The 22,802-nt window shown below is 51.4% G+C and overlaps 14 non-coding genes across 14 annotated transcripts; all 14 read left to right on the top strand.

The window, feature by feature from the left end:
- The first annotated feature begins 170 nt into the window (after positions 1–170).
- Trnal-uaa lies at positions 171–254 on the top strand. Its single transcript has one exon. It is a non-coding gene; the product is annotated as a tRNA-Leu (tRNA).
- A 1,571-nt stretch (positions 255–1,825) lies between these two features.
- On the top strand, positions 1,826–1,909 carry Trnal-uaa. Its single transcript has one exon. It is a non-coding gene; the product is annotated as a tRNA-Leu (tRNA).
- A 1,571-nt stretch (positions 1,910–3,480) lies between these two features.
- Positions 3,481–3,564, top strand: Trnal-uaa. The gene has a single exon. It is a non-coding gene; the product is annotated as a tRNA-Leu (tRNA).
- A 1,571-nt stretch (positions 3,565–5,135) lies between these two features.
- Trnal-uaa lies at positions 5,136–5,219 on the top strand. Its single transcript has one exon. It is a non-coding gene; the product is annotated as a tRNA-Leu (tRNA).
- Positions 5,220–6,790: 1,571 nt separating this feature from the next.
- Trnal-uaa lies at positions 6,791–6,874 on the top strand. Its single transcript has one exon. It is a non-coding gene; the product is annotated as a tRNA-Leu (tRNA).
- Positions 6,875–8,445: 1,571 nt separating this feature from the next.
- Positions 8,446–8,529, top strand: Trnal-uaa. Its single transcript has one exon. It is a non-coding gene; the product is annotated as a tRNA-Leu (tRNA).
- Positions 8,530–10,100: 1,571 nt separating this feature from the next.
- Trnal-uaa lies at positions 10,101–10,184 on the top strand. The gene has a single exon. It is a non-coding gene; the product is annotated as a tRNA-Leu (tRNA).
- Positions 10,185–11,755: 1,571 nt separating this feature from the next.
- Trnal-uaa lies at positions 11,756–11,839 on the top strand. Its single transcript has one exon. It is a non-coding gene; the product is annotated as a tRNA-Leu (tRNA).
- A 1,571-nt stretch (positions 11,840–13,410) lies between these two features.
- Positions 13,411–13,494, top strand: Trnal-uaa. The gene has a single exon. It is a non-coding gene; the product is annotated as a tRNA-Leu (tRNA).
- A 1,571-nt stretch (positions 13,495–15,065) lies between these two features.
- Trnal-uaa lies at positions 15,066–15,149 on the top strand. Its single transcript has one exon. It is a non-coding gene; the product is annotated as a tRNA-Leu (tRNA).
- Positions 15,150–16,720: 1,571 nt separating this feature from the next.
- Positions 16,721–16,804, top strand: Trnal-uaa. The gene has a single exon. It is a non-coding gene; the product is annotated as a tRNA-Leu (tRNA).
- Positions 16,805–18,375: 1,571 nt separating this feature from the next.
- Positions 18,376–18,459, top strand: Trnal-uaa. The gene has a single exon. It is a non-coding gene; the product is annotated as a tRNA-Leu (tRNA).
- A 1,570-nt stretch (positions 18,460–20,029) lies between these two features.
- Positions 20,030–20,113, top strand: Trnal-uaa. Its single transcript has one exon. It is a non-coding gene; the product is annotated as a tRNA-Leu (tRNA).
- Positions 20,114–21,687: 1,574 nt separating this feature from the next.
- Trnal-uaa lies at positions 21,688–21,771 on the top strand. Its single transcript has one exon. It is a non-coding gene; the product is annotated as a tRNA-Leu (tRNA).
- Positions 21,772–22,802: the final 1,031 nt, after the last annotated feature.

Here is a 22,802-nt window from a genome sequence, read left to right as displayed (position 1 = left end):
CACATTGGTTCCCGAAAGCGAGGGTGCGTTTAGTACGCCACATCTGACATTGCGTCTTACATATTATTAAACTCACATAATTCCATTCTACCGAAAAAAGAAAGAGGTTTCGGAGTGAGGCTCCTGAGATCTTGCTAGAGATGGAAGTCACTGGAGCGCTTGTCTCGCACGTCAGATTGGCCGAGCGGTCTAAGGCGCCAGATTTAAGCTCTGGTTCCCGTAAGGGAGCGTGGGTTCGAACCCCACATCTGACAATGCATTTTAAACATTCTGAAACTAACATACTCCCTTCATCTTATAGAACAAGTACATTACGCACAAACACGCCGTGGAGATTTTACTAGAGACGACAGTGACAGCAGTGCAGGCGTCGCACGTCCGATAGCTCGAGCGGCCGAAAACAAATAGCGGAACATATTTTTCTCGTGCCGAGTTTTAGCTCTTCTCACGGACGTTTCCGTGGTCGTTGTGTTGTGGCTCAGGGCTATTCCATTTTCCTTCCCTAAAAGGCAACGCGAGAGACTGTCAGGCAAATCCCAAGTGATCTGTACACGGACTAAGACGTCCGCACGTCTGGCAACATTCTCGCCAACTTGTATGCCGTGCCAACGACACGGGTTCATGTCCGATTACCGAAATTAGGCAGCGTTGGCCGTGGTTAGTGCTCGGCTGGGGACGAACTGGGAAGTCCGCGTGTCTTGGTTTCTTCAGTTTTGCCTTTTTCCTTCGTTTTTGGTGCTGCTGTGCGGTAATGGTACGGTCCAGCACGCTGACCCCCCTCTTGCTCTCGGTACGCAAAGGCGCGAACATGCGGCCACAGTCAAATGAAAGGGTCCGTTGTGTGTTTGTTGATGTGGCCTCTCCCAGTCGTTTCTAGCGCCTGTCCTCTACATATACGCCCATTTGCAAGCGTCAGCTTTTGCGTCAGCCGAGCAAAGTCGAGACAAGTCGACACATGGGGACACACGATGCTGTGAATCGTAATCCGCACTAGCCTACGAGGGGAGAAGGGAAACCATTCGTACCGTTGAAAACACTCTCCTGGGTAAAGGAGACAACTTCCGTGCGATGTCCGGGCTTCGAACCCGGAGCAGCTACTTGGGAAGCAACCATGCTGACCGACACACCACCACCGCCTTCTGCTACGCGCTGCTTGCGCCGTGATGTGTCGCCTTCCCTCCTGGCGCCAGAGGCCGAAGGCGATAGCGCTGCAGGCGCTCAACGCCGAGTGCGACGCGAGCACCACTGAACCCGATTTCCTGGTGCTGCTAGGGCGACATACCGTAACTAGGCGCAGAACTGACTTTCTCTGATAAATTGGCCCTTTAATGCGCATCAGGGCGAACACGAAATTTCTAATATGAAGTACTCACTGACGATCCAAAGGCGTTTCAGTATGCATGCGTCGGTACCACCGGGGCAGAGCCTAAGTATTGTAAAGTGAAGGCCGACAGTTAGAGCCTCACATGAAGTATTTCATTGGCTTCCCACGAGTGCGTAATGCAAAGCGTGGCTGTTGCTAGGAAACGGTCTTATTCGCCGTTCGTTAATATCTAGTTTTCTTTGCATCAATGTGAAAATGTTCCTATTACTAAATACAGTTTTGCTAGTTACAGTTCAAACTGGAAGCGACGGAAGAAAGCGGTCCAATGCGCCACATTGGTTCCCGAAAGCGAGGGTGCGTTTAGTACGCCACATCTGACATTGCGTCTTACATATTATTAAACTCACATAATTCCATTCTACCGAAAAAAGAAAGAGGTTTCGGAGTGAGGCTCCTGAGATCTTGCTAGAGATGGAAGTCACTGGAGCGCTTGTCTCGCACGTCAGATTGGCCGAGCGGTCTAAGGCGCCAGATTTAAGCTCTGGTTCCCGTAAGGGAGCGTGGGTTCGAACCCCACATCTGACAATGCATTTTAAACATTCTGAAACTAACATACTCCCTTCATCTTATAGAACAAGTACATTACGCACAAACACGCCGTGGAGATTTTACTAGAGACGACAGTGACAGCAGTGCAGGCGTCGCACGTCCGATAGCTCGAGCGGCCGAAAACAAATAGCGGAACATATTTTTCTCGTGCCGAGTTTTAGCTCTTCTCACGGACGTTTCCGTGGTCGTTGTGTTGTGGCTCAGGGCTATTCCATTTTCCTTCCCTAAAAGGCAACGCGAGAGACTGTCAGGCAAATCCCAAGTGATCTGTACACGGACTAAGACGTCCGCACGTCTGGCAACATTCTCGCCAACTTGTATGCCGTGCCAACGACACGGGTTCATGTCCGATTACCGAAATTAGGCAGCGTTGGCCGTGGTTAGTGCTCGGCTGGGGACGAACTGGGAAGTCCGCGTGTCTTGGTTTCTTCAGTTTTGCCTTTTTCCTTCGTTTTTGGTGCTGCTGTGCGGTAATGGTACGGTCCAGCACGCTGACCCCCCTCTTGCTCTCGGTACGCAAAGGCGCGAACATGCGGCCACAGTCAAATGAAAGGGTCCGTTGTGTGTTTGTTGATGTGGCCTCTCCCAGTCGTTTCTAGCGCCTGTCCTCTACATATACGCCCATTTGCAAGCGTCAGCTTTTGCGTCAGCCGAGCAAAGTCGAGACAAGTCGACACATGGGGACACACGATGCTGTGAATCGTAATCCGCACTAGCCTACGAGGGGAGAAGGGAAACCATTCGTACCGTTGAAAACACTCTCCTGGGTAAAGGAGACAACTTCCGTGCGATGTCCGGGCTTCGAACCCGGAGCAGCTACTTGGGAAGCAACCATGCTGACCGACACACCACCACCGCCTTCTGCTACGCGCTGCTTGCGCCGTGATGTGTCGCCTTCCCTCCTGGCGCCAGAGGCCGAAGGCGATAGCGCTGCAGGCGCTCAACGCCGAGTGCGACGCGAGCACCACTGAACCCGATTTCCTGGTGCTGCTAGGGCGACATACCGTAACTAGGCGCAGAACTGACTTTATCTGATAAATTGGCCCTTTAATGCGCATCAGGGCGAACACGAAATTTCTAATATGAAGTACTCACTGACGATCCAAAGGCGTTTCAGTATGCATGCGTCGGTACCACCGGGGCAGAGCCTAAGTATTGTAAAGTGAAGGCCGACAGTTAGAGCCTCACATGAAGTATTTCATTGGCTTCCCACGAGTGCGTAATGCAAAGCGTGGCTGTTGCTAGGAAACGGTCTTATTCGCCGTTCGTTAATATCTAGTTTTCTTTGCATCAATGTGAAAATGTTCCTATTACTAAATACAGTTTTGCTAGTTACAGTTCAAACTGGAAGCGACGGAAGAAAGCGGTCCAATGCGCCACATTGGTTCCCGAAAGCGAGGGTGCGTTTAGTACGCCACATCTGACATTGCGTCTTACATATTATTAAACTCACATAATTCCATTCTACCGAAAAAAGAAAGAGGTTTCGGAGTGAGGCTCCTGAGATCTTGCTAGAGATGGAAGTCACTGGAGCGCTTGTCTCGCACGTCAGATTGGCCGAGCGGTCTAAGGCGCCAGATTTAAGCTCTGGTTCCCGTAAGGGAGCGTGGGTTCGAACCCCACATCTGACAATGCATTTTAAACATTCTGAAACTAACATACTCCCTTCATCTTATAGAACAAGTACATTACGCACAAACACGCCGTGGAGATTTTACTAGAGACGACAGTGACAGCAGTGCAGGCGTCGCACGTCCGATAGCTCGAGCGGCCGAAAACAAATAGCGGAACATATTTTTCTCGTGCCGAGTTTTAGCTCTTCTCACGGACGTTTCCGTGGTCGTTGTGTTGTGGCTCAGGGCTATTCCATTTTCCTTCCCTAAAAGGCAACGCGAGAGACTGTCAGGCAAATCCCAAGTGATCTGTACACGGACTAAGACGTCCGCACGTCTGGCAACATTCTCGCCAACTTGTATGCCGTGCCAACGACACGGGTTCATGTCCGATTACCGAAATTAGGCAGCGTTGGCCGTGGTTAGTGCTCGGCTGGGGACGAACTGGGAAGTCCGCGTGTCTTGGTTTCTTCAGTTTTGCCTTTTTCCTTCGTTTTTGGTGCTGCTGTGCGGTAATGGTACGGTCCAGCACGCTGACCCCCCTCTTGCTCTCGGTACGCAAAGGCGCGAACATGCGGCCACAGTCAAATGAAAGGGTCCGTTGTGTGTTTGTTGATGTGGCCTCTCCCAGTCGTTTCTAGCGCCTGTCCTCTACATATACGCCCATTTGCAAGCGTCAGCTTTTGCGTCAGCCGAGCAAAGTCGAGACAAGTCGACACATGGGGACACACGATGCTGTGAATCGTAATCCGCACTAGCCTACGAGGGGAGAAGGGAAACCATTCGTACCGTTGAAAACACTCTCCTGGGTAAAGGAGACAACTTCCGTGCGATGTCCGGGCTTCGAACCCGGAGCAGCTACTTGGGAAGCAACCATGCTGACCGACACACCACCACCGCCTTCTGCTACGCGCTGCTTGCGCCGTGATGTGTCGCCTTCCCTCCTGGCGCCAGAGGCCGAAGGCGATAGCGCTGCAGGCGCTCAACGCCGAGTGCGACGCGAGCACCACTGAACCCGATTTCCTGGTGCTGCTAGGGCGACATACCGTAACTAGGCGCAGAACTGACTTTCTCTGATAAATTGGCCCTTTAATGCGCATCAGGGCGAACACGAAATTTCTAATATGAAGTACTCACTGACGATCCAAAGGCGTTTCAGTATGCATGCGTCGGTACCACCGGGGCAGAGCCTAAGTATTGTAAAGTGAAGGCCGACAGTTAGAGCCTCACATGAAGTATTTCATTGGCTTCCCACGAGTGCGTAATGCAAAGCGTGGCTGTTGCTAGGAAACGGTCTTATTCGCCGTTCGTTAATATCTAGTTTTCTTTGCATCAATGTGAAAATGTTCCTATTACTAAATACAGTTTTGCTAGTTACAGTTCAAACTGGAAGCGACGGAAGAAAGCGGTCCAATGCGCCACATTGGTTCCCGAAAGCGAGGGTGCGTTTAGTACGCCACATCTGACATTGCGTCTTACATATTATTAAACTCACATAATTCCATTCTACCGAAAAAAGAAAGAGGTTTCGGAGTGAGGCTCCTGAGATCTTGCTAGAGATGGAAGTCACTGGAGCGCTTGTCTCGCACGTCAGATTGGCCGAGCGGTCTAAGGCGCCAGATTTAAGCTCTGGTTCCCGTAAGGGAGCGTGGGTTCGAACCCCACATCTGACAATGCATTTTAAACATTCTGAAACTAACATACTCCCTTCATCTTATAGAACAAGTACATTACGCACAAACACGCCGTGGAGATTTTACTAGAGACGACAGTGACAGCAGTGCAGGCGTCGCACGTCCGATAGCTCGAGCGGCCGAAAACAAATAGCGGAACATATTTTTCTCGTGCCGAGTTTTAGCTCTTCTCACGGACGTTTCCGTGGTCGTTGTGTTGTGGCTCAGGGCTATTCCATTTTCCTTCCCTAAAAGGCAACGCGAGAGACTGTCAGGCAAATCCCAAGTGATCTGTACACGGACTAAGACGTCCGCACGTCTGGCAACATTCTCGCCAACTTGTATGCCGTGCCAACGACACGGGTTCATGTCCGATTACCGAAATTAGGCAGCGTTGGCCGTGGTTAGTGCTCGGCTGGGGACGAACTGGGAAGTCCGCGTGTCTTGGTTTCTTCAGTTTTGCCTTTTTCCTTCGTTTTTGGTGCTGCTGTGCGGTAATGGTACGGTCCAGCACGCTGACCCCCCTCTTGCTCTCGGTACGCAAAGGCGCGAACATGCGGCCACAGTCAAATGAAAGGGTCCGTTGTGTGTTTGTTGATGTGGCCTCTCCCAGTCGTTTCTAGCGCCTGTCCTCTACATATACGCCCATTTGCAAGCGTCAGCTTTTGCGTCAGCCGAGCAAAGTCGAGACAAGTCGACACATGGGGACACACGATGCTGTGAATCGTAATCCGCACTAGCCTACGAGGGGAGAAGGGAAACCATTCGTACCGTTGAAAACACTCTCCTGGGTAAAGGAGACAACTTCCGTGCGATGTCCGGGCTTCGAACCCGGAGCAGCTACTTGGGAAGCAACCATGCTGACCGACACACCACCACCGCCTTCTGCTACGCGCTGCTTGCGCCGTGATGTGTCGCCTTCCCTCCTGGCGCCAGAGGCCGAAGGCGATAGCGCTGCAGGCGCTCAACGCCGAGTGCGACGCGAGCACCACTGAACCCGATTTCCTGGTGCTGCTAGGGCGACATACCGTAACTAGGCGCAGAACTGACTTTCTCTGATAAATTGGCCCTTTAATGCGCATCAGGGCGAACACGAAATTTCTAATATGAAGTACTCACTGACGATCCAAAGGCGTTTCAGTATGCATGCGTCGGTACCACCGGGGCAGAGCCTAAGTATTGTAAAGTGAAGGCCGACAGTTAGAGCCTCACATGAAGTATTTCATTGGCTTCCCACGAGTGCGTAATGCAAAGCGTGGCTGTTGCTAGGAAACGGTCTTATTCGCCGTTCGTTAATATCTAGTTTTCTTTGCATCAATGTGAAAATGTTCCTATTACTAAATACAGTTTTGCTAGTTACAGTTCAAACTGGAAGCGACGGAAGAAAGCGGTCCAATGCGCCACATTGGTTCCCGAAAGCGAGGGTGCGTTTAGTACGCCACATCTGACATTGCGTCTTACATATTATTAAACTCACATAATTCCATTCTACCGAAAAAAGAAAGAGGTTTCGGAGTGAGGCTCCTGAGATCTTGCTAGAGATGGAAGTCACTGGAGCGCTTGTCTCGCACGTCAGATTGGCCGAGCGGTCTAAGGCGCCAGATTTAAGCTCTGGTTCCCGTAAGGGAGCGTGGGTTCGAACCCCACATCTGACAATGCATTTTAAACATTCTGAAACTAACATACTCCCTTCATCTTATAGAACAAGTACATTACGCACAAACACGCCGTGGAGATTTTACTAGAGACGACAGTGACAGCAGTGCAGGCGTCGCACGTCCGATAGCTCGAGCGGCCGAAAACAAATAGCGGAACATATTTTTCTCGTGCCGAGTTTTAGCTCTTCTCACGGACGTTTCCGTGGTCGTTGTGTTGTGGCTCAGGGCTATTCCATTTTCCTTCCCTAAAAGGCAACGCGAGAGACTGTCAGGCAAATCCCAAGTGATCTGTACACGGACTAAGACGTCCGCACGTCTGGCAACATTCTCGCCAACTTGTATGCCGTGCCAACGACACGGGTTCATGTCCGATTACCGAAATTAGGCAGCGTTGGCCGTGGTTAGTGCTCGGCTGGGGACGAACTGGGAAGTCCGCGTGTCTTGGTTTCTTCAGTTTTGCCTTTTTCCTTCGTTTTTGGTGCTGCTGTGCGGTAATGGTACGGTCCAGCACGCTGACCCCCCTCTTGCTCTCGGTACGCAAAGGCGCGAACATGCGGCCACAGTCAAATGAAAGGGTCCGTTGTGTGTTTGTTGATGTGGCCTCTCCCAGTCGTTTCTAGCGCCTGTCCTCTACATATACGCCCATTTGCAAGCGTCAGCTTTTGCGTCAGCCGAGCAAAGTCGAGACAAGTCGACACATGGGGACACACGATGCTGTGAATCGTAATCCGCACTAGCCTACGAGGGGAGAAGGGAAACCATTCGTACCGTTGAAAACACTCTCCTGGGTAAAGGAGACAACTTCCGTGCGATGTCCGGGCTTCGAACCCGGAGCAGCTACTTGGGAAGCAACCATGCTGACCGACACACCACCACCGCCTTCTGCTACGCGCTGCTTGCGCCGTGATGTGTCGCCTTCCCTCCTGGCGCCAGAGGCCGAAGGCGATAGCGCTGCAGGCGCTCAACGCCGAGTGCGACGCGAGCACCACTGAACCCGATTTCCTGGTGCTGCTAGGGCGACATACCGTAACTAGGCGCAGAACTGACTTTCTCTGATAAATTGGCCCTTTAATGCGCATCAGGGCGAACACGAAATTTCTAATATGAAGTACTCACTGACGATCCAAAGGCGTTTCAGTATGCATGCGTCGGTACCACCGGGGCAGAGCCTAAGTATTGTAAAGTGAAGGCCGACAGTTAGAGCCTCACATGAAGTATTTCATTGGCTTCCCACGAGTGCGTAATGCAAAGCGTGGCTGTTGCTAGGAAACGGTCTTATTCGCCGTTCGTTAATATCTAGTTTTCTTTGCATCAATGTGAAAATGTTCCTATTACTAAATACAGTTTTGCTAGTTACAGTTCAAACTGGAAGCGACGGAAGAAAGCGGTCCAATGCGCCACATTGGTTCCCGAAAGCGAGGGTGCGTTTAGTACGCCACATCTGACATTGCGTCTTACATATTATTAAACTCACATAATTCCATTCTACCGAAAAAAGAAAGAGGTTTCGGAGTGAGGCTCCTGAGATCTTGCTAGAGATGGAAGTCACTGGAGCGCTTGTCTCGCACGTCAGATTGGCCGAGCGGTCTAAGGCGCCAGATTTAAGCTCTGGTTCCCGTAAGGGAGCGTGGGTTCGAACCCCACATCTGACAATGCATTTTAAACATTCTGAAACTAACATACTCCCTTCATCTTATAGAACAAGTACATTACGCACAAACACGCCGTGGAGATTTTACTAGAGACGACAGTGACAGCAGTGCAGGCGTCGCACGTCCGATAGCTCGAGCGGCCGAAAACAAATAGCGGAACATATTTTTCTCGTGCCGAGTTTTAGCTCTTCTCACGGACGTTTCCGTGGTCGTTGTGTTGTGGCTCAGGGCTATTCCATTTTCCTTCCCTAAAAGGCAACGCGAGAGACTGTCAGGCAAATCCCAAGTGATCTGTACACGGACTAAGACGTCCGCACGTCTGGCAACATTCTCGCCAACTTGTATGCCGTGCCAACGACACGGGTTCATGTCCGATTACCGAAATTAGGCAGCGTTGGCCGTGGTTAGTGCTCGGCTGGGGACGAACTGGGAAGTCCGCGTGTCTTGGTTTCTTCAGTTTTGCCTTTTTCCTTCGTTTTTGGTGCTGCTGTGCGGTAATGGTACGGTCCAGCACGCTGACCCCCCTCTTGCTCTCGGTACGCAAAGGCGCGAACATGCGGCCACAGTCAAATGAAAGGGTCCGTTGTGTGTTTGTTGATGTGGCCTCTCCCAGTCGTTTCTAGCGCCTGTCCTCTACATATACGCCCATTTGCAAGCGTCAGCTTTTGCGTCAGCCGAGCAAAGTCGAGACAAGTCGACACATGGGGACACACGATGCTGTGAATCGTAATCCGCACTAGCCTACGAGGGGAGAAGGGAAACCATTCGTACCGTTGAAAACACTCTCCTGGGTAAAGGAGACAACTTCCGTGCGATGTCCGGGCTTCGAACCCGGAGCAGCTACTTGGGAAGCAACCATGCTGACCGACACACCACCACCGCCTTCTGCTACGCGCTGCTTGCGCCGTGATGTGTCGCCTTCCCTCCTGGCGCCAGAGGCCGAAGGCGATAGCGCTGCAGGCGCTCAACGCCGAGTGCGACGCGAGCACCACTGAACCCGATTTCCTGGTGCTGCTAGGGCGACATACCGTAACTAGGCGCAGAACTGACTTTCTCTGATAAATTGGCCCTTTAATGCGCATCAGGGCGAACACGAAATTTCTAATATGAAGTACTCACTGACGATCCAAAGGCGTTTCAGTATGCATGCGTCGGTACCACCGGGGCAGAGCCTAAGTATTGTAAAGTGAAGGCCGACAGTTAGAGCCTCACATGAAGTATTTCATTGGCTTCCCACGAGTGCGTAATGCAAAGCGTGGCTGTTGCTAGGAAACGGTCTTATTCGCCGTTCGTTAATATCTAGTTTTCTTTGCATCAATGTGAAAATGTTCCTATTACTAAATACAGTTTTGCTAGTTACAGTTCAAACTGGAAGCGACGGAAGAAAGCGGTCCAATGCGCCACATTGGTTCCCGAAAGCGAGGGTGCGTTTAGTACGCCACATCTGACATTGCGTCTTACATATTATTAAACTCACATAATTCCATTCTACCGAAAAAAGAAAGAGGTTTCGGAGTGAGGCTCCTGAGATCTTGCTAGAGATGGAAGTCACTGGAGCGCTTGTCTCGCACGTCAGATTGGCCGAGCGGTCTAAGGCGCCAGATTTAAGCTCTGGTTCCCGTAAGGGAGCGTGGGTTCGAACCCCACATCTGACAATGCATTTTAAACATTCTGAAACTAACATACTCCCTTCATCTTATAGAACAAGTACATTACGCACAAACACGCCGTGGAGATTTTACTAGAGACGACAGTGACAGCAGTGCAGGCGTCGCACGTCCGATAGCTCGAGCGGCCGAAAACAAATAGCGGAACATATTTTTCTCGTGCCGAGTTTTAGCTCTTCTCACGGACGTTTCCGTGGTCGTTGTGTTGTGGCTCAGGGCTATTCCATTTTCCTTCCCTAAAAGGCAACGCGAGAGACTGTCAGGCAAATCCCAAGTGATCTGTACACGGACTAAGACGTCCGCACGTCTGGCAACATTCTCGCCAACTTGTATGCCGTGCCAACGACACGGGTTCATGTCCGATTACCGAAATTAGGCAGCGTTGGCCGTGGTTAGTGCTCGGCTGGGGACGAACTGGGAAGTCCGCGTGTCTTGGTTTCTTCAGTTTTGCCTTTTTCCTTCGTTTTTGGTGCTGCTGTGCGGTAATGGTACGGTCCAGCACGCTGACCCCCCTCTTGCTCTCGGTACGCAAAGGCGCGAACATGCGGCCACAGTCAAATGAAAGGGTCCGTTGTGTGTTTGTTGATGTGGCCTCTCCCAGTCGTTTCTAGCGCCTGTCCTCTACATATACGCCCATTTGCAAGCGTCAGCTTTTGCGTCAGCCGAGCAAAGTCGAGACAAGTCGACACATGGGGACACACGATGCTGTGAATCGTAATCCGCACTAGCCTACGAGGGGAGAAGGGAAACCATTCGTACCGTTGAAAACACTCTCCTGGGTAAAGGAGACAACTTCCGTGCGATGTCCGGGCTTCGAACCCGGAGCAGCTACTTGGGAAGCAACCATGCTGACCGACACACCACCACCGCCTTCTGCTACGCGCTGCTTGCGCCGTGATGTGTCGCCTTCCCTCCTGGCGCCAGAGGCCGAAGGCGATAGCGCTGCAGGCGCTCAACGCCGAGTGCGACGCGAGCACCACTGAACCCGATTTCCTGGTGCTGCTAGGGCGACATACCGTAACTAGGCGCAGAACTGACTTTCTCTGATAAATTGGCCCTTTAATGCGCATCAGGGCGAACACGAAATTTCTAATATGAAGTACTCACTGACGATCCAAAGGCGTTTCAGTATGCATGCGTCGGTACCACCGGGGCAGAGCCTAAGTATTGTAAAGTGAAGGCCGACAGTTAGAGCCTCACATGAAGTATTTCATTGGCTTCCCACGAGTGCGTAATGCAAAGCGTGGCTGTTGCTAGGAAACGGTCTTATTCGCCGTTCGTTAATATCTAGTTTTCTTTGCATCAATGTGAAAATGTTCCTATTACTAAATACAGTTTTGCTAGTTACAGTTCAAACTGGAAGCGACGGAAGAAAGCGGTCCAATGCGCCACATTGGTTCCCGAAAGCGAGGGTGCGTTTAGTACGCCACATCTGACATTGCGTCTTACATATTATTAAACTCACATAATTCCATTCTACCGAAAAAAGAAAGAGGTTTCGGAGTGAGGCTCCTGAGATCTTGCTAGAGATGGAAGTCACTGGAGCGCTTGTCTCGCACGTCAGATTGGCCGAGCGGTCTAAGGCGCCAGATTTAAGCTCTGGTTCCCGTAAGGGAGCGTGGGTTCGAACCCCACATCTGACAATGCATTTTAAACATTCTGAAACTAACATACTCCCTTCATCTTATAGAACAAGTACATTACGCACAAACACGCCGTGGAGATTTTACTAGAGACGACAGTGACAGCAGTGCAGGCGTCGCACGTCCGATAGCTCGAGCGGCCGAAAACAAATAGCGGAACATATTTTTCTCGTGCCGAGTTTTAGCTCTTCTCACGGACGTTTCCGTGGTCGTTGTGTTGTGGCTCAGGGCTATTCCATTTTCCTTCCCTAAAAGGCAACGCGAGAGACTGTCAGGCAAATCCCAAGTGATCTGTACACGGACTAAGACGTCCGCACGTCTGGCAACATTCTCGCCAACTTGTATGCCGTGCCAACGACACGGGTTCATGTCCGATTACCGAAATTAGGCAGCGTTGGCCGTGGTTAGTGCTCGGCTGGGGACGAACTGGGAAGTCCGCGTGTCTTGGTTTCTTCAGTTTTGCCTTTTTCCTTCGTTTTTGGTGCTGCTGTGCGGTAATGGTACGGTCCAGCACGCTGACCCCCCTCTTGCTCTCGGTACGCAAAGGCGCGAACATGCGGCCACAGTCAAATGAAAGGGTCCGTTGTGTGTTTGTTGATGTGGCCTCTCCCAGTCGTTTCTAGCGCCTGTCCTCTACATATACGCCCATTTGCAAGCGTCAGCTTTTGCGTCAGCCGAGCAAAGTCGAGACAAGTCGACACATGGGGACACACGATGCTGTGAATCGTAATCCGCACTAGCCTACGAGGGGAGAAGGGAAACCATTCGTACCGTTGAAAACACTCTCCTGGGTAAAGGAGACAACTTCCGTGCGATGTCCGGGCTTCGAACCCGGAGCAGCTACTTGGGAAGCAACCATGCTGACCGACACACCACCACCGCCTTCTGCTACGCGCTGCTTGCGCCGTGATGTGTCGCCTTCCCTCCTGGCGCCAGAGGCCGAAGGCGATAGCGCTGCAGGCGCTCAACGCCGAGTGCGACGCGAGCACCACTGAACCCGATTTCCTGGTGCTGCTAGGGCGACATACCGTAACTAGGCGCAGAACTGACTTTCTCTGATAAATTGGCCCTTTAATGCGCATCAGGGCGAACACGAAATTTCTAATATGAAGTACTCACTGACGATCCAAAGGCGTTTCAGTATGCATGCGTCGGTACCACCGGGGCAGAGCCTAAGTATTGTAAAGTGAAGGCCGACAGTTAGAGCCTCACATGAAGTATTTCATTGGCTTCCCACGAGTGCGTAATGCAAAGCGTGGCTGTTGCTAGGAAACGGTCTTATTCGCCGTTCGTTAATATCTAGTTTTCTTTGCATCAATGTGAAAATGTTCCTATTACTAAATACAGTTTTGCTAGTTACAGTTCAAACTGGAAGCGACGGAAGAAAGCGGTCCAATGCGCCACATTGGTTCCCGAAAGCGAGGGTGCGTTTAGTACGCCACATCTGACATTGCGTCTTACATATTATTAAACTCACATAATTCCATTCTACCGAAAAAAGAAAGAGGTTTCGGAGTGAGGCTCCTGAGATCTTGCTAGAGATGGAAGTCACTGGAGCGCTTGTCTCGCACGTCAGATTGGCCGAGCGGTCTAAGGCGCCAGATTTAAGCTCTGGTTCCCGTAAGGGAGCGTGGGTTCGAACCCCACATCTGACAATGCATTTTAAACATTCTGAAACTAACATACTCCCTTCATCTTATAGAACAAGTACATTACGCACAAACACGCCGTGGAGATTTTACTAGAGACGACAGTGACAGCAGTGCAGGCGTCGCACGTCCGATAGCTCGAGCGGCCGAAAACAAATAGCGGAACATATTTTTCTCGTGCCGAGTTTTAGCTCTTCTCACGGACGTTTCCGTGGTCGTTGTGTTGTGGCTCAGGGCTATTCCATTTTCCTTCCCTAAAAGGCAACGCGAGAGACTGTCAGGCAAATCCCAAGTGATCTGTACACGGACTAAGACGTCCGCACGTCTGGCAACATTCTCGCCAACTTGTATGCCGTGCCAACGACACGGGTTCATGTCCGATTACCGAAATTAGGCAGCGTTGGCCGTGGTTAGTGCTCGGCTGGGGACGAACTGGGAAGTCCGCGTGTCTTGGTTTCTTCAGTTTTGCCTTTTTCCTTCGTTTTTGGTGCTGCTGTGCGGTAATGGTACGGTCCAGCACGCTGACCCCCCTCTTGCTCTCGGTACGCAAAGGCGCGAACATGCGGCCACAGTCAAATGAAAGGGTCCGTTGTGTGTTTGTTGATGTGGCCTCTCCCAGTCGTTTCTAGCGCCTGTCCTCTACATATACGCCCATTTGCAAGCGTCAGCTTTTGCGTCAGCCGAGCAAAGTCGAGACAAGTCGACACATGGGGACACACGATGCTGTGAATCGTAATCCGCACTAGCCTACGAGGGGAGAAGGGAAACCATTCGTACCGTTGAAAACACTCTCCTGGGTAAAGGAGACAACTTCCGTGCGATGTCCGGGCTTCGAACCCGGAGCAGCTACTTGGGAAGCAACCATGCTGACCGACACACCACCACCGCCTTCTGCTACGCGCTGCTTGCGCCGTGATGTGTCGCCTTCCCTCCTGGCGCCAGAGGCCGAAGGCGATAGCGCTGCAGGCGCTCAACGCCGAGTGCGACGCGAGCACCACTGAACCCGATTTCCTGGTGCTGCTAGGGCGACATACCGTAACTAGGCGCAGAACTGACTTTCTCTGATAAATTGGCCCTTTAATGCGCATCAGGGCGAACACGAAATTTCTAATATGAAGTACTCACTGACGATCCAAAGGCGTTTCAGTATGCATGCGTCGGTACCACCGGGGCAGAGCCTAAGTATTGTAAAGTGAAGGCCGACAGTTAGAGCCTCACATGAAGTATTTCATTGGCTTCCCACGAGTGCGTAATGCAAAGCGTGGCTGTTGCTAGGAAACGGTCTTATTCGCCGTTCGTTAATATCTAGTTTTCTTTGCATCAATGTGAAAATGTTCCTATTACTAAATACAGTTTTGCTAGTTACAGTTCAAACTGGAAGCGACGGAAGAAAGCGGTCCAATGCGCCACATTGGTTCCCGAAAGCGAGGGTGCGTTTAGTACGCCACATCTGACATTGCGTCTTACATATTATTAAACTCACATAATTCCATTCTACCGAAAAAAGAAAGAGGTTTCGGAGTGAGGCTCCTGAGATCTTGCTAGAGATGGAAGTCACTGGAGCGCTTGTCTCGCACGTCAGATTGGCCGAGCGGTCTAAGGCGCCAGATTTAAGCTCTGGTTCCCGTAAGGGAGCGTGGGTTCGAACCCCACATCTGACAATGCATTTTAAACATTCTGAAACTAACATACTCCCTTCATCTTATAGAACAAGTACATTACGCACAAACACGCCGTGGAGATTTTACTAGAGACGACAGTGACAGCAGTGCAGGCGTCGCACGTCCGATAGCTCGAGCGGCCGAAAACAAATAGCGGAACATATTTTTCTCGTGCCGAGTTTTAGCTCTTCTCACGGACGTTTCCGTGGTCGTTGTGTTGTGGCTCAGGGCTATTCCATTTTCCTTCCCTAAAAGGCAACGCGAGAGACTGTCAGGCAAATCCCAAGTGATCTGTACACGGACTAAGACGTCCGCACGTCTGGCAACATTCTCGCCAACTTGTATGCCGTGCCAACGACACGGGTTCATGTCCGATTACCGAAATTAGGCAGCGTTGGCCGTGGTTAGTGCTCGGCTGGGGACGAACTGGGAAGTCCGCGTGTCTTGGTTTCTTCAGTTTTGCCTTTTTCCTTCGTTTTTGGTGCTGCTGTGCGGTAATGGTACGGTCCAGCACGCTGACCCCCCTCTTGCTCTCGGTACGCAAAGGCGCGAACATGCGGCCACAGTCAAATGAAAGGGTCCGTTGTGTGTTTGTTGATGTGGCCTCTCCCAGTCGTTTCTAGCGCCTGTCCTCTACATATACGCCCATTTGCAAGCGTCAGCTTTTGCGTCAGCCGAGCAAAGTCGAGACAAGTCGACACATGGGGACACACGATGCTGTGAATCGTAATCCGCACTAGCCTACGAGGGGAGAAGGGAAACCATTCGTACCGTTGAAAACACTCTCCTGGGTAAAGGAGACAACTTCCGTGCGATGTCCGGGCTTCGAACCCGGAGCAGCTACTTGGGAAGCAACCATGCTGACCGACACACCACCACCGCCTTCTGCTACGCGCTGCTTGCGCCGTGATGTGTCGCCTTCCCTCCTGGCGCCAGAGGCCGAAGGCGATAGCGCTGCAGGCGCTCAACGCCGAGTGCGACGCGAGCACCACTGAACCCGATTTCCTGGTGCTGCTAGGGCGACATACCGTAACTAGGCGCAGAACTGACTTTCTCTGATAAATTGGCCCTTTAATGCGCATCAGGGCGAACACGAAATTTCTAATATGAAGTACTCACTGACGATCCAAAGGCGTTTCAGTATGCATGCGTCGGTACCACCGGGGCAGAGCCTAAGTATTGTAAAGTGAAGGCCGACAGTTAGAGCCTCACATGAAGTATTTCATTGGCTTCCCACGAGTGCGTAATGCAAAGCGTGGCTGTTGCTAGGAAACGGTCTTATTCGCCGTTCGTTAATATCTAGTTTTCTTTGCATCAATGTGAAAATGTTCCTATTACTAAATACAGTTTTGCTAGTTACAGTTCAAACTGGAAGCGACGGAAGAAAGCGGTCCAATGCGCCACATTGGTTCCCGAAAGCGAGGGTGCGTTTAGTACGCCACATCTGACATTGCGTCTTACATATTATTAAACTCACATAATTCCATTCTACCGAAAAAAGAAAGAGGTTTCGGAGTGAGGCTCCTGAGATCTTGCTAGAGATGGAAGTCACTGGAGCGCTTGTCTCGCACGTCAGATTGGCCGAGCGGTCTAAGGCGCCAGATTTAAGCTCTGGTTCCCGTAAGGGAGCGTGGGTTCGAACCCCACATCTGACAATGCATTTTAAACATTCTGAAACTAACATACTCCCTTCATCTTATAGAACAAGTACATTACGCACAAACACGCCGTGGAGATTTTACTAGAGACGACAGTGACAGCAGTGCAGGCGTCGCACGTCCGATAGCTCGAGCGGCCGAAAACAAATAGCGGAACATATTTTTCTCGTGCCGAGTTTTAGCTCTTCTCACGGACGTTTCCGTGGTCGTTGTGTTGTGGCTCAGGGCTATTCCATTTTCCTTCCCTAAAAGGCAACGCGAGAGACTGTCAGGCAAATCCCAAGTGATCTGTACACGGACTAAGACGTCCGCACGTCTGGCAACATTCTCGCCAACTTGTATGCCGTGCCAACGACACGGGTTCATGTCCGATTACCGAAATTAGGCAGCGTTGGCCGTGGTTAGTGCTCGGCTGGGGACGAACTGGGAAGTCCGCGTGTCTTGGTTTCTTCAGTTTTGCCTTTTTCCTTCGTTTTTGGTGCTGCTGTGCGGTAATGGTACGGTCCAGCACGCTGACCCCCCTCTTGCTCTCGGTACGCAAAGGCGCGAACATGCGGCCACAGTCAAATGAAAGGGTCCGTTGTGTGTTTGTTGATGTGGCCTCTCCCAGTCGTTTCTAGCGCCTGTCCTCTACATATACGCCCATTTGCAAGCGTCAGCTTTTGCGTCAGCCGAGCAAAGTCGAGACAAGTCGACACATGGGGACACACGATGCTGTGAATCGTAATCCGCACTAGCCTACGAGGGGAGAAGGGAAACCATTCGTACCGTTGAAAACACTCTCCTGGGTAAAGGAGACAACTTCCGTGCGATGTCCGGGCTTCGAACCCGGAGCAGCTACTTGGGAAGCAACCATGCTGACCGACACACCACCACCGCCTTCTGCTACGCGCTGCTTGCGCCGTGATGTGTCGCCTTCCCTCCTGGCGCCAGAGGCCGAAGGCGATAGCGCTGCAGGCGCTCAACGCCGAGTGCGACGCGAGCACCACTGAACCCGATTTCCTGGTGCTGCTAGGGCGACATACCGTAACTAGGCGCAGAACTGACTTTCTCTGATAAATTGGCCCTTTAATGCGCATCAGGGCGAACACGAAATTTCTAATATGAAGTACTCACTGACGATCCAAAGGCGTTTCAGTATGCATGCGTCGGTACCACCGGGGCAGAGCCTAAGTATTGTAAAGTGAAGGCCGACAGTTAGAGCCTCACATGAAGTATTTCATTGGCTTCCCACGAGTGCGTAATGCAAAGCGTGGCTGTTGCTAGGAAACGGTCTTATTCGCCGTTCGTTAATATCTAGTTTTCTTTGCATCAATGTGAAAATGTTCCTATTACTAAATACAGTTTTGCTAGTTACAGTTCAAACTGGAAGCGACGGAAGAAAGCGGTCCAATGCGCCACATTGGTTCCCGAAAGCGAGGGTGCGTTTAGTACGCCACATCTGACATTGCGTCTTACATATTATTAAACTCACATAATTCCATTCTACCGAAAAAAGAAAGAGGTTTCGGAGTGAGGCTCCTGAGATCTTGCTAGAGATGGAAGTCACTGGAGCGCTTGTCTCGCACGTCAGATTGGCCGAGCGGTCTAAGGCGCCAGATTTAAGCTCTGGTTCCCGTAAGGGAGCGTGGGTTCGAACCCCACATCTGACAATGCATTTTAAACATTCTGAAACTAACATACTCCCTTCATCTTATAGAACAAGTACATTACGCACAAACACGCCGTGGAGATTTTACTAGAGACGACAGTGACAGCAGTGCAGGCGTCGCACGTCCGATAGCTCGAGCGGCCGAAAACAAATAGCGGAACATATTTTTCTCGTGCCGAGTTTTAGCTCTTCTCACGGACGTTTCCGTGGTCGTTGTGTTGTGGCTCAGGGCTATTCCATTTTCCTTCCCTAAAAGGCAACGCGAGAGACTGTCAGGCAATCCCAAGTGATCTGTACACGGACTAAGACGTCCGCACGTCTGGCAACATTCTCGCCAACTTGTATGCCGTGCCAACGACACGGGTTCATGTCCGATTACCGAAATTAGGCAGCGTTGGCCGTGGTTAGTGCTCGGCTGGGGACGAACTGGGAAGTCCGCGTGTCTTGGTTTCTTCAGTTTTGCCTTTTTCCTTCGTTTTTGGTGCTGCTGTGCGGTAATGGTACGGTCCAGCACGCTGACCCCCCTCTTGCTCTCGGTACGCAAAGGCGCGAACATGCGGCCACAGTCAAATGAAAGGGTCCGTTGTGTGTTTGTTGATGTGGCCTCTCCCAGTCGTTTCTAGCGCCTGTCCTCTACATATACGCCCATTTGCAAGCGTCAGCTTTTGCGTCAGCCGAGCAAAGTCGAGACAAGTCGACACATGGGGACACACGATGCTGTGAATCGTAATCCGCACTAGCCTACGAGGGGAGAAGGGAAACCATTCGTACCGTTGAAAACACTCTCCTGGGTAAAGGAGACAACTTCCGTGCGATGTCCGGGCTTCGAACCCGGAGCAGCTACTTGGGAAGCAACCATGCTGACCGACACACCACCACCGCCTTCTGCTACGCGCTGCTTGCGCCGTGATGTGTCGCCTTCCCTCCTGGCGCCAGAGGCCGAAGGCGATAGCGCTGCAGGCGCTCAACGCCGAGTGCGACGCGAGCACCACTGAACCCGATTTCCTGGTGCTGCTAGGGCGACATACCGTAACTAGGCGCAGAACTGACTTTCTCTGATAAATTGGCCCTTTAATGCGCATCAGGGCGAACACGAAATTTCTAATATGAAGTACTCACTGACGATCCAAAGGCGTTTCAGTATGCATGCGTCGGTACCACCGGGGCAGAGCCTAAGTATTGTAAAGTGAAGGCCGACAGTTAGAGCCTCACATGAAGTATTTCATTGGCTTCCCACGAGTGCGTAATGCAAAGCGTGGCTGTTGCTAGGAAACGGTCTTATTCGCCGTTCGTTAATATCTAGTTTTCTTTGCATCAATGTGAAAATGTTCCTATTACTAAATACAGTTTTGCTAGTTACAGTTCAAACTGGAAGCGACGGAAGAAAGCGGTCCAATGCGCCACATTGGTTCCCGAAAGCGAGGGTGCGTTTAGTACGCCACATCTGACATTGCGTCTTACATATTATTAAACTCACATAATTCCATTCTACCGAAAAAAGAAAGAGGTTTCGGAGTGAGGCTCCTGAGATCTTGCTAGAGATGGAAGTCACTGGAGCGCTTGTCTCGCACGTCAGATTGGCCGAGCGGTCTAAGGCGCCAGATTTAAGCTCTGGTTCCCGTAAGGGAGCGTGGGTTCGAACCCCACATCTGACAATGCATTTTAAACATTCTGAAACTAACATACTCCCTTCATCTTATAGAACAAGTACATTACGCACAAACACGCCGTGGAGATTTTACTAGAGACGACAGTGACAGCAGTGCAGGCGTCGCACGTCCGATAGCTCGAGCGGCCGAAAACAAATAGCGGAACATATTTTTCTCGTGCCGAGTTTTAGCTCTTCTCACGGACGTTTCCGTGGTCGTTGTGTTGTGGCTCAGGGCTATTCCATTTTCCTTCCCTAAAAGGCAACGCGAGAGACTGTCAGGCAAATCCCAAGTGATCTGTACACGGACTAAGACGTCCGCACGTCTGGCAACATTCTCGCCAACTTGTATGCCGTGCCAACGACACGGGTTCATGTCCGATTACCGAAATTAGGCAGCGTTGGCCGTGGTTAGTGCTCGGCTGGGGACGAACTGGGAAGTCCGCGTGTCTTGGTTTCTTCAGTTTTGCCTTTTTCCTTCGTTTTTGGTGCTGCTGTGCGGTAATGGTGGTACGGTCCAGCACGCTGACCCCCCTCTTGCTCTCGGTACGCAAAGGCGCGAACATGCGGCCACAGTCAAATGAAAGGGTCCGTTGTGTGTTTGTTGATGTGGCCTCTCCCAGTCGTTTCTAGCGCCTGTCCTCTACATATACGCCCATTTGCAAGCGTCAGCTTTTGCGTCAGCCGAGCAAAGTCGAGACAAGTCGACACATGGGGACACACGATGCTGTGAATCGTAATCCGCACTAGCCTACGAGGGGAGAAGGGAAACCATTCGTACCGTTGAAAACACTCTCCTGGGTAAAGGAGACAACTTCCGTGCGATGTCCGGGCTTCGAACCCGGAGCAGCTACTTGGGAAGCAACCATGCTGACCGACACACCACCACCGCCTTCTGCTACGCGCTGCTTGCGCCGTGATGTGTCGCCTTCCCTCCTGGCGCCAGAGGCCGAAGGCGATAGCGCTGCAGGCGCTCAACGCCGAGTGCGACGCGAGCACCACTGAACCCGATTTCCTGGTGCTGCTAGGGCGACATACCGTAACTAGGCGCAGAACTGACTTTCTCTGATAAATTGGCCCTTTAATGCGCATCAGGGCGAACACGAAATTTCTAATATGAAGTACTCACTGACGATCCAAAGGCGTTTCAGTATGCATGCGTCGGTACCACCGGGGCAGAGCCTAAGTATTGTAAAGTGAAGGCCGACAGTTAGAGCCTCACATGAAGTATTTCATTGGCTTCCCACGAGTGCGTAATGCAAAGCGTGGCTGTTGCTAGGAAACGGTCTTATTCGCCGTTCGTTAATATCTAGTTTTCTTTGCATCAATGTGAAAATGTTCCTATTACTAAATACAGTTTTGCTAGTTACAGTTCAAACTGGAAGCGACGGAAGAAAGCGGTCCAATGCGCCACATTGGTTCCCGAAAGCGAGGGTGCGTTTAGTACGCCACATCTGACATTGCGTCTTACATATTATTAAACTCACATAATTCCATTCTACCGAAAAAAGAAAGAGGTTTCGGAGTGAGGCTCCTGAGATCTTGCTAGAGATGGAAGTCACTGGAGCGCTTGTCTCGCACGTCAGATTGGCCGAGCGGTCTAAGGCGCCAGATTTAAGCTCTGGTTCCCGTAAGGGAGCGTGGGTTCGAACCCCACATCTGACAATGCATTTTAAACATTCTGAAACTAACATACTCCCTTCATCTTATAGAACAAGTACATTACGCACAAACACGCCGTGGAGATTTTACTAGAGACGACAGTGACAGCAGTGCAGGCGTCGCACGTCCGATAGCTCGAGCGGCCGAAAACAAATAGCGGAACATATTTTTCTCGTGCCGAGTTTTAGCTCTTCTCACGGACGTTTCCGTGGTCGTTGTGTTGTGGCTCAGGGCTATTCCATTTTCCTTCCCTAAAAGGCAACGCGAGAGACTGTCAGGCAAATCCCAAGTGATCTGTACACGGACTAAGACGTCCGCACGTCTGGCAACATTCTCGCCAACTTGTATGCCGTGCCAACGACACGGGTTCATGTCCGATTACCGAAATTAGGCAGCGTTGGCCGTGGTTAGTGCTCGGCTGGGGACGAACTGGGAAGTCCGCGTGTCTTGGTTTCTTCAGTTTTGCCTTTTTCCTTCGTTTTTGGTGCTGCTGTGCGGTAATGGTACGGTCCAGCACGCTGACCCCCCCTCTTGCTCTCGGTACGCAAAGGCGCGAACATGCGGCCACAGTCAAATGAAAGGGTCCGTTGTGTGTTTGTTGATGTGGCCTCTCCCAGTCGTTTCTAGCGCCTGTCCTCTACATATACGCCCATTTGCAAGCGTCAGGCTTTTGCGTCAGCCGAGCAAAGTCGAGACAAGTCGACACATGGGGACACACGATGCTGTGAATCGTAATCCGCACTAGCCTACGAGGGGAGAAGGGAAACCATTCGTACCGTTGAAAACACTCTCCTGGGTAAAGGAGACAACTTCCGTGCGATGTCCGGGCTTCGAACCCGGAGCAGCTACTTGGGAAAGCAACCATGCTGACCGACACACCACCACCGCCTTCTGCTACGCGCTGCTTGCGCCGTGATGTGTCGCCTTCCCTCCTGGCGCCAGAGGCCGAAGGCGATAGCGCTGCAGGCGCTCAACGCCGAGTGCGACGCGAGCACCACTGAACCCGATTTCCTGGTGCTGCTAGGGCGACATAC

This window comes from Schistocerca americana, unplaced genomic scaffold, assembly GCF_021461395.2.
Source record: "Schistocerca americana isolate TAMUIC-IGC-003095 unplaced genomic scaffold, iqSchAmer2.1 HiC_scaffold_1680, whole genome shotgun sequence".
NCBI classification, from domain to species: domain Eukaryota; kingdom Metazoa; phylum Arthropoda; class Insecta; order Orthoptera; family Acrididae; genus Schistocerca; species Schistocerca americana.
Note: the sequence above shows the minus strand (reverse complement) of the source record. Positions and strands in the feature narration are given on the sequence as shown.